This window comes from Pseudorca crassidens, chromosome 10, assembly GCF_039906515.1.
Source record: "Pseudorca crassidens isolate mPseCra1 chromosome 10, mPseCra1.hap1, whole genome shotgun sequence".
Taxonomy (NCBI): Eukaryota; Metazoa; Chordata; class Mammalia; order Artiodactyla; family Delphinidae; genus Pseudorca; species Pseudorca crassidens.
The window spans coordinates 94,582,245-94,592,028 of NC_090305.1; the positions used below are offsets into that span (position 1 = coordinate 94,582,245).

The following is a 9,784-nucleotide window of genomic DNA, read 5'->3' on the forward strand; positions in this document are numbered from 1 at the left end:
CAACCACAAATGCTGTAGTGGGGAACAGTGATAAGCATTTATTTCTTGCCCAAGCCTCTGAGTTCTGACTAGGGTCTGGCTAAACTTGGCTGGGCTCCCAATCACAGAGCGGGTTCAGGATTGTTCCAAGCATCTGTCGTTCATTTGGAACCTGGGGCTATGCAGGGCATATTCTTTTCATGTGATCCCCAAAGCGCAAGAAAGTAAGACAAACTGTACAAGAGCATTTGAAGTGTCTGCTTATGTCACATTCACTGACATCCTAAAAGTCAGAGCTAATTGCATGGACAAGCCCAGGGTCAGATGGTCCACACTCACAGTACATTTCCCCCACCTTGATAAGGCAAGGGCATGTGTGTATATAACCACTAGAGAGGTGTGAGAATTGGAACCAGTAGCTTGTTCTCCCACAGGGGAATTGATATTTCCTTTTTTTTTATTTTCTTGTTTTTGAATTTTATTTATTTTTTTATACAGCAGGTTCTTATGATATTTCCTTTAAATTTCTTCTTATGCTTCTATATATACCAATGTTTTATTCAAAGCAAATGCCGGAATAAAAATATTTTAAAAATATTAGAGACATAGAGAGCAATAGAATAGAATTGAGAGTCCAGAAATAAGCCCTCACATTAGTTATCAACTGATTTTTTTGGCAAAGTTACCAAGATGATTCAGTGGGGGAGAAAATCAGTTTTTTCAGTAAGTGATGCATATACACATGCAAAAGAATGATATTCAACCCTTACCTCGCACCATATATAAAAATTAACTCCACAGGGACCAAAGACCTAACAGTCAGCTAAACCTATAAAATTCTTAGAAGAAAACACAGGCATAAACCTTTGTGACCTTGGATGAGGCCGTGGTTCCTTAAATACGATGCAGAAGCATAGGCACTGAAAGGAAAGAAAAGATAAACTTCACCCAAATTAGAAGCTTTTGTGCTACAGAGGACACCAGCAATAGTAATACCATTTGCAGCAACATGGATGGACGTAGAGATTATCATACTAAACGAAGTAAGTCAGAGAAAGACAAATATCATCTGATATCACTTATGTGTGGAATCTAAAAACATAATACAGATGAACTTATTTACAAAACAGAGACAGACTCACAGACATAGAAAACAAATTCGTGGTTCTCAAAGGTGGTGGCGGGGGAGGGATAAATGAAGAGCTTGGGATGAATAGATACACACTACTTAATAGAAAATAGATAAACAACAAGGTCTTACTGTATAGTACAGGAAACTATATTTAATATCTTGTAATAACCTATAATGGAAACGAATCTGAAAAAGTATATATCTGTGAATTACTTTGCTGTATACCAGAAACTAACACAACATAGTAAATCAAGTATACTTCAATTAAAAAATAAAAACAAAGTACACGAGCAAGAAAGTGAAAAGACAACCCACAGAATAGGAAAAAATATTTGCAAATCAAATACCTGATAAGGGGCTTGTATCTGCAAAAAAAATAAATCTTAAAAGTCAACAGTGAAAAGAGAAATAACCCAATTTAAAAATAGGTGAAGGATTTGAATAGAAATGTCTTCAAAATAGGTACCAGTAGCCAATAGGCACATGAAAAGCTGCTTGACATCATTATCCGTCAGGAAAGAAAATGCAAATCAAAAGCACAGTGAAATACCTCTTTACACCCACTAGGATGGCTAAAATAAAAAAGATAGACAAGGGCTTCCCTGGTGGTGCAGTGGTTGAGAGTCCACCTACCGATGTAGGGGACACAGGTTCGTGCCCCGGTCCAGGAAGATCCCACATGCCGCGGAGCGGCTGGGCCCGTGAGCCGTGGCCGCTGAGCCTGCGCGTCCGGAGCCTGTGCTCCGCGACGGGAGAGGCCACAGCAGTGAGAGGCCCACGTACCGGGAAAAAAAAAAAAAAAAAAAGAGATAGACAGTAATAGCATTGGTGAGGATGTGAAGAAATCGGAACCCTCACAGACTGTTGGTGGGAATTTAGAATGGTGCCGTCACTTCGAAAAACAGTCTGGTAGTTTCTCAAAAAAGTTAAACATAGAGTTGCTATGTGACCCAGCAATTCCACTCTTCAGCAAATACTCCAAAGAATTGAAAACATACATCCACACGGAAATTTATATGTGACTGTTCATAGCAGAATTATTCATAACAGCCACAAAGTGAAACAACACAAATGTCCATCAGCTGATGAGTGGGTTAAGAATATGTGGAATTTATGTTAATGCATATATGTGGAACCTAGAAAAATGGTACAGATGAACCGGTTTGCAGGGCAGAAATGGAGACACAGATGTAGAGAACAAACGTAGGGACACCAAGCAGGGAAAGCGGCGGGGGTGGTGGTGGTGGTGGTGTGATGAATTGGGCGATTGGGATTGACATGTATACACTGATGTGTATAAAATGGATGACTAATAAGAACCTGCTGTATAAAAAAATAAATAAAATTAAAAAAAATCCAGTTCACAAAACACCATATATTGCATAATTCCACTTACATTTAATGTTTGGAATAGGCACATCTATGGAGATGGAAAGTGGATTAGTGTTTTCCTAGGGCTGGATGGGGAGAACTTGGGCAGAATGGGAACTGACTGCTAAAGGGTTTGAGGTTTCTTTTGAGGTAATGAAAGTGCTCTAAAATTGATTACAGTGGCAACTGCCTAATCTGTGACTATACTAAAAACCATAGATGTATTTTATGACATGTGAATTATGTCTCAATAAAACTGTTATTAAAAAAATAGGAAGATGCACTAACAGGGTTTAAATAGAATCCCAGGTGTTATTAGAACAATTCCAGTGTAAAATCAGTCGGGATTTACTGTGTACAGCTAAATTTAAAAGCATGTGTTTTTTCAGTAAGGAATCTCAGTAACCTAAGCTTTTTCAGTTCTTTACTCAGTGATCAGTTTTATTTTACTGTTTTATTTTTTCCAGTTTTATTGAGATCTTATCGACGTGTAGCATTGTATAAGTTTAAGGTGAACAACATAAGGATTTGATATAAGTCTCTAGTGTGAAGTGATTTTGCAGGGGCCAGCTCTTTGCTCTCAAAGCCAGATAAAGGAAATGAACTAGAATGTAAAAAAACTAACTAAAAATTAAACTTACTTTACTGATGTAAATTAGTGTTCCTTTTTAGTCTAGAAGGAACCTCCTATGTGCTGGGGACTTCGATTGCTTTACACACATTCCTGTAAACCTATTTTACATATAAATAAACTGAGGCTCAGGGAAGTTACTTAGCACAGCTTGTTTATGGTGCTTTCCGAAGTCACATTGCCCAGGATGGCAAAACCTTATATAATTGCCATAATTATTTTAAAAGAAACAGTATAAGAAGTACTTAACTGGGACTAAATATCTTAGTTGGTGTTGCTGGGGAAGCGGGAGGAGATTCGTCTTGAGAAAGTTTTAATTATTTTAGGTTAAGTCTGATTTCCTATGGGAAGACTCTCTTCTCTGACTCTATACTCTTTTTACTTTGAGTGTATGTTCAATTGCTGCATTTACCTGTCAATTTTATTTTTATGCTGCACTGAATATTATGTTTATATCTCTGTTTCTACCACTAGATGTGAGGACAGGTGTTAATTTTATCTAGCTTGGTCTTGTCAGAATCCATCAGAGTATGCAGTCTTAAGGAAAGAAGAGGGGGTTTGTGTAATTACACTAGGGAATTCCATAGGAATTCCTATATTTAAAAGTAATAAATCTGATGGAGAACATCACAAGAAAGCTGGTTTACACTCCTCTTTTTTTTTTTTTTAATGTTTATCTGTTTGTTTATTTTTGGCTGCGTTGGGTCTTCATTGCTGCGCGTGGGCTTTCTCTAGTTGGAGCAAGCGGGGGCTGCTCTTCGTTGAGGCATGAGGGCTTCTCATTATGGTGGCTTCTCTTGTTGCAGAGCACAGGCTCTACAGTCACGGGCTTCAGTAGTTGTGGCTTGTGGGCTCAGTAATTGTGGCGCACGGGCTTAGTTGCTCCGCAGCATGTGGAATCCTCCCGGACTGGGGATCAAACCTGTGTCCCTTGCATTTGCAGGCAGAGGCTTAACCACTGTGCCACCACTCTTGGTTCTGATCTGAGGCTGCTGCTAAGTCAGAATTTTGAAGGTGATTATTCTCAGTCTTTACCCTTGGGCCTCTGTTCTTTTAACTATTACTGAAGTCCCATCTTTTAAAACTAATGACCCAGTATGAAATTTCAGAACTGCTAAAATTGATTTGTCTATTTACTTACCTGTATTAAATGTGAAATAAAATTGCATTTGTGTGGAAAAACTCCTAGCACCAATGAAAATTGCGATTCTACATTTGCTGAGAAATATATTTGTCCTCTGGGACATCTTAAACTTTAGTTGGCTTCTGTTAAACTTTTATGAGAACAAAACGAGTGAATGACTTTTTCTTCAAACAGGTACTTTTTGTTGTTTCAATGAAAGAATGCACTCTTGAAACAGAACTTGTTCTTTTAAACAAATTACTCAGTGTGCCTTACAAAGAAAAAAAAAAAAAGAAAAGGGTGGGGGACAGGTTTGAGTAGATCACTACCACCACTACAAAACTGCAGAATATTAAAATTTGCTTATAATTATGTTTTTATTCTGCCTTTGTCTACATATTGCCTCAGATATCTCCAAGGGGCCTAACATGCTTTCATTATAAATTCATATCTTTATGCAAAGCATTAGTCTCCCTTCTCTGTCCTATTTTTGAATGCAAATGCTCCTGGGAGCAGTGATTAGTTAGGGCTTTTGCTAAAGGGTCCTGGAGTGAGGTGCTGCCAGGGGGAATGCAGAACTATGATCCCAAAGGCTGTCACTCTGCCACTTAATAGCTCTACCTCTGTTCAGCCTTGTGTTTTTACTTGAAATAAAACCACCTGCCTAAAGCCCAGAAAAGGAAAAAAAAAAAAAAAGTATTCCTCATTAACATCCATGAAGTGAACGTCCCAAGTTGAAGAATCAGTTGGCTTGTAACTTAATAATCCATGGTGTTCCTATGTCTTCCCATCCCCCAGTCACTAAAGCACACACTTGGGGTTGCAGTAGGTTGATATATGGTCCCCCATAGATAGCCACATCCTAATTCCCAGAGCCCATGAACACATCACCTTACATTGCAGATGTGAATAAGGTCAAGATCTTTGGATGGGAAGATGATCCTGGATTATCCGGGGTGAGGGTGGGGGGCAATGTCATCACAAAGGTCTTGTAAGAAAGTGTCAGGAGGCTGAGAGAGGAAATAAAATATTGCGCTGGTGGCTTTAAAGATGGAAGGAGGGAACGTCTAGAAGTTGGAAAAGACTACTACTGTAAGGTCGGATCTTAACAAACGGCACCGCGAAACAGAGGAAAGCTTCAAGTGAGCTTTATTAGGGAGCGCTCCCGGGCGAGGTTCACTGGTCCGAGAGAAAGGGGCCAGAGAAGTCGCACCCGGGCGAGGGTCGGGCAAGATTTTATAGGGGAAGAAGAGAAAGGGGTGTGGTGAATCTGGGAGGGCGCAGGGTATTCCTTATTTGGTGGTCTTTTCGGGTATCCTGGGGGACCGTTAGTCCTGCCCCTCGAAAGTTTTCAAACGAGCATTGATAACTGTTAAGGCCTGAAGTTGGTATATATAATAAATATTGATACATGTTTCTAAACTGTTCTTATCTCAATTTATTGACATTTCTTTTTAATAATACATTGCCTTCTAACTGCAGAATCATACTCACGGCTGTGATGTTTCCAGAGTATAGATACCTGCCGAACCCTAAAAGTCCTGTCTGTTCATAACGTTTACTTTGGGGTATATACCATACAAAGAGAAAAACTTCCTTTAGGATTTCAGTGTGGTAATGTCAGCTTCTTGGCAGGTAATGTTTATGGTCCTCAGGATGGGTCTGTATTAAGAGATAATAGTAAACATCCTGTGTGGAGGACAGAGGACTTCTCTAGAGCTATGGTTAGCTTCACTACACTGGGGAGGAGCGTTGAGGGGGGCATTTTATCTACAGAGTTCTTCCCCCTTTAGTTTAATACCCTCAAAGTTCTTCATTCTCCTTTTCTATGTCAGTGCTTTAAAAATTGAATCCATTTGAATAAGCATTCCTTGAGAGCCTTTAAAAATATATTTTTAAAAAACTTCATGTTCTGGGTGTTTTTTTGCTAATACATAGAAAGACAATATTTTGGTCAGGTTTATTAAGGTATAACTTACATATAGGAAAGTTGACCCTTTTTCATGTACCTTTCTGTGTGTTTTGACAAAGATGCACAGTCATGTGATTGCCACGATTATCAACATATAGAGCCATTCCATCACCCCCCAAATTTCTCTCCTGCCCCTTTGTAGTACATCCCTCCCTCTGTCTCCAGGCCCCGGCAACAACTGATCTGTTTTCTGCCTCTCTAGTTTTGCCTTTTCCAGGATGTCGTATAAGTAGAATCATTCTGAGTGTAGCCTCCTGACTCTGGCTTTTTTGATTGGAGTTTTAGACGTGTTGTGTGGATCAGCAGTTAACCTCTTTTATATTGCTGAGTAATATTTCTTTGTGTGGATCGACCACAGTTTACTTATCCATTCATCTGTTGGAGGAGAGTTGGCTCATTTCCAGGCTTGAATGATTATTGATAAAGCTACTGTAGCCATTCACATACATTTTTTTTTAGTATGAACATAAGCTTTTATTTCTCTCAGGTAAATATCTAGGAACAGGATTGCTGGGTTTGTATGGTGGGTAGTATATACATCACTTTATCAGAAACCATCAAACTGTTTTCCAGAGTGGCTGCAGCACTTCGTATTCTCACTAACAATGTCTGAGAGTTCCAGTTGGTCCGCATCCTCATCAGCGCTTGATATTACCAGGGGTTTTGTTTGTTTGTTTGTTTCTTTTTTTTTTTTTTGTGGTACGCGGGCCTCTCACTGTTGTGGCCTCTCCCGTTGTGGAGCACAGGCTCCGGACGTGCAGGCCCAGCGGCCATGGCTCACGGGCCCAGACGCTCTGCAGCATGTGGGATCTTCCCGGACCTGGGAACGAACCTGTGTCCCCTGCATCGGCAGGCGGACTCTCAACCACTGCGCCACCAGGGAAGCCCCTTTGTTTCTTTTTGATTAAAATGTGCTATGGGTATGTAATGACATCTCGCTGTGGTTTTAATTTGCATCTCCCTAATGCGTGATGTTGAATTACTTTACCTATGCTTGGTTACCAACCATATAGCTTCTTTTATTCCATTTATTTCTACACTATACTATGTATCTATATATCTATATCCATATACTTTAGCTACTCTTAAAATTTGAATTTAGAACTATTTGCTGCTACTGTATAAAAATACAAATAATTTTTATTTATTAACCTTTAATCCTAAGACCTTGCTAAGTTCACTTACTAGTTCTAGTACTTTTGCCAGTTCCTATGACTTCCGTGTAAATTATTATGTCATCTGAAAACAGACAATTTCGCTTCCTTCTCAATTATTATATCTTTTATTTCTTTGCCTTGCCTTACGTTAACGGCTTGAACTATGGTAATATGTTGAAAAGAGGTACGGAGAATGGGCATTCTTGTTGCTGATATTAGGGAGAAAGCCAATATTTTACCATTAAGTATGATATTAGCTGTTCATTTTACAGAGATACCCTTTGCCAGATTGTGGAAGTCTTTTTTTTTTTTTTTTTTTTTGCAGTATGCGGGCCTCTCACTGCTGTGGCCTCTCCCGTTGCGGAGCACAGGCTCCGGACGCGCAGGCTCAGCGGCCGTGGCTCACGGGCCTAGCCGCTCCGCAGCATGTTGGATCTTCCCGACCGCGGCACTAATCCGTATCCCCTGCATCAGCAGGCGGACTCTCAACCACTGCGCCACCATGGAAGCCCGGATGTCTTCTTAATTTTTGGAGTTTTTATCATCAATGTGTGTTGAATTTTAAGTGCTTTTAATGCTGAAAACTCAGCCTCTGTGCACTGGTGCCGAATCAAATCTCAGAGAGAAAGTTTTGGGTGAAGTAGAAAAGAATAGCTTTATTGCTTTGACATGCAAAGGGGGACACAGCGGGCTTGTGCCCTTCAAAAACTGAGAGTCCCAACCGGGAGGATTTGGTGGAGTTTAACAGCAATGGTTCTAGAGTGGAGTTGCTGATAAGGATCAGGGTGTGTGCAGGGCCTGCACTCCTTTAATCTAGCCTCAGGTGATCTACTAATGAGCTTCTACCATTCCTTTCATCTGGCCTCATATGGTCTCATGATGAGCTTCTCTGCAATGAAAAATGCTAACATCTTCCATTTGTTGGGGGGTTTTAGTTCTGTAAAAGAGCTCAAAGATATTGTTATGTGTCTCCCTTGAGGCAGAACCAGGACCCTGCCCCAAGGGTACACTAATGTTTCTTGACTGCTCTTCCCTTGTCTCTGCATCCCCTCCCTTCCCTGATTAGCAAGTGTTTGAAAGGCTTCTGTGACCAGGAGCCCCACAAGGTCCTGCTAGGTTTCACCTCGTCTGCATATATTGGGATGATCATATAGGTTTTATTTTTTAGCCTGTAATATGGTGTAATATGGTGATTGTTTTTGTTTGTTTGTTTGCGGTACGCAGGCCTCTCACTGTTGTGGCCTCTTCCGTTGCGGAGCACAGGCTCCGGATGCGCAGGCTCAGCGGCCATGGCTCACGGGCCCAGCCGCTCCGCGGCATGTGGGATCTTCCCGGACCGGGTCACGAACCCGCGTCCCCTGCTTCGGCAGGCGGACTCTCAACCACTGCGCCACCAGGGAAGCCCACATTGATTGGTTTTTAAATATTAAATCCACTTTGCATTCCTGGAATAAACCCAACTTGATCCAACTGGCTGGATTCAATTTGCTAAGATTTTATTAGAGGTATTTCTTTCTGTGTTCATGTGGATGTTGAACTGTAAATTCTTTTTTGGGTAATATCTATTTCAGTTTTGTTATCAGTGCTATGCTGGCCTCAAATGAGAGAAAGAGTATTCGCTGTATTTTCTGAACAAAAATTGTTCACAATTGGTGTTATTTCTTCCTTAAGTGGTTGATAAATTTGACCACTGAAACTATCTGGGCCCGGAATTATGGGAAGTTTGTTGAACAAAATTTGATTTCTTTAATAGTAAAGGGCTATTCAGATTTAAAAGTTTGATCCTGTTTCAGTTTTGATAAGTTGTATTTTTCGAAGAATTTGTCCATTTCATCTATAATGTCAAATTGGTTGGCATACAGTTGTCCATAGTGTCTCCTATTATCCTGTTAATGTCCATATGTCTTCAGTGATGGGCTCTCTTTTTTTTTTACTTGTGAGCGTGGTTCTTTTTTTTTAATTTAATTAATTAACTAATTTTTGTGTGTGTTGGGTCTTTGTTGTTGTGCGTGCGCTTTCTCTAGTTGCGGCGAGCGGGGGCTACTCTTCATTGCCGTGTGCGGGCTTCTCATTGCGGTGGCTTGTTTTATTGCAGAGCATGGGCTCTAGGCACGCACGGGCTCACTAGTTGTGGCTTGTGGGCTCTAGAGTGCAGGCTCAGCAGTTGTGGTGCATGGGCTTAGTTGTTCTACGGCATATGGGATCTTACCAGACCAGGATTCAAACCCACGTCTCCTGCATTGGCAGGCAGATTCTTAACCACTGTGCCACCAGGGAAGTCCCCATTGATGGTCTCTTTTACATTAAATGCTCTCTATTTTTTTCTTGGCCAACTTAGTTAGGAGACGTATATATATATATATATTTTTTCATTACTGTGTTAAGGAGTTGGATTGAATCAATGCTTTGTCTCTGAGTG

The 9,784-nt window shown here is 40.5% G+C and overlaps 1 protein-coding gene across 1 annotated transcript in view; it reads right to left on the minus strand.

Moving 5' to 3' along the window:
* The window catches only part of IL5RA (interleukin 5 receptor subunit alpha), a 52,867-nt gene that overhangs the window by 41,090 nt on the left and 1,993 nt on the right, over window positions 1-9,784 (minus strand). The window lies entirely within an intron of this gene.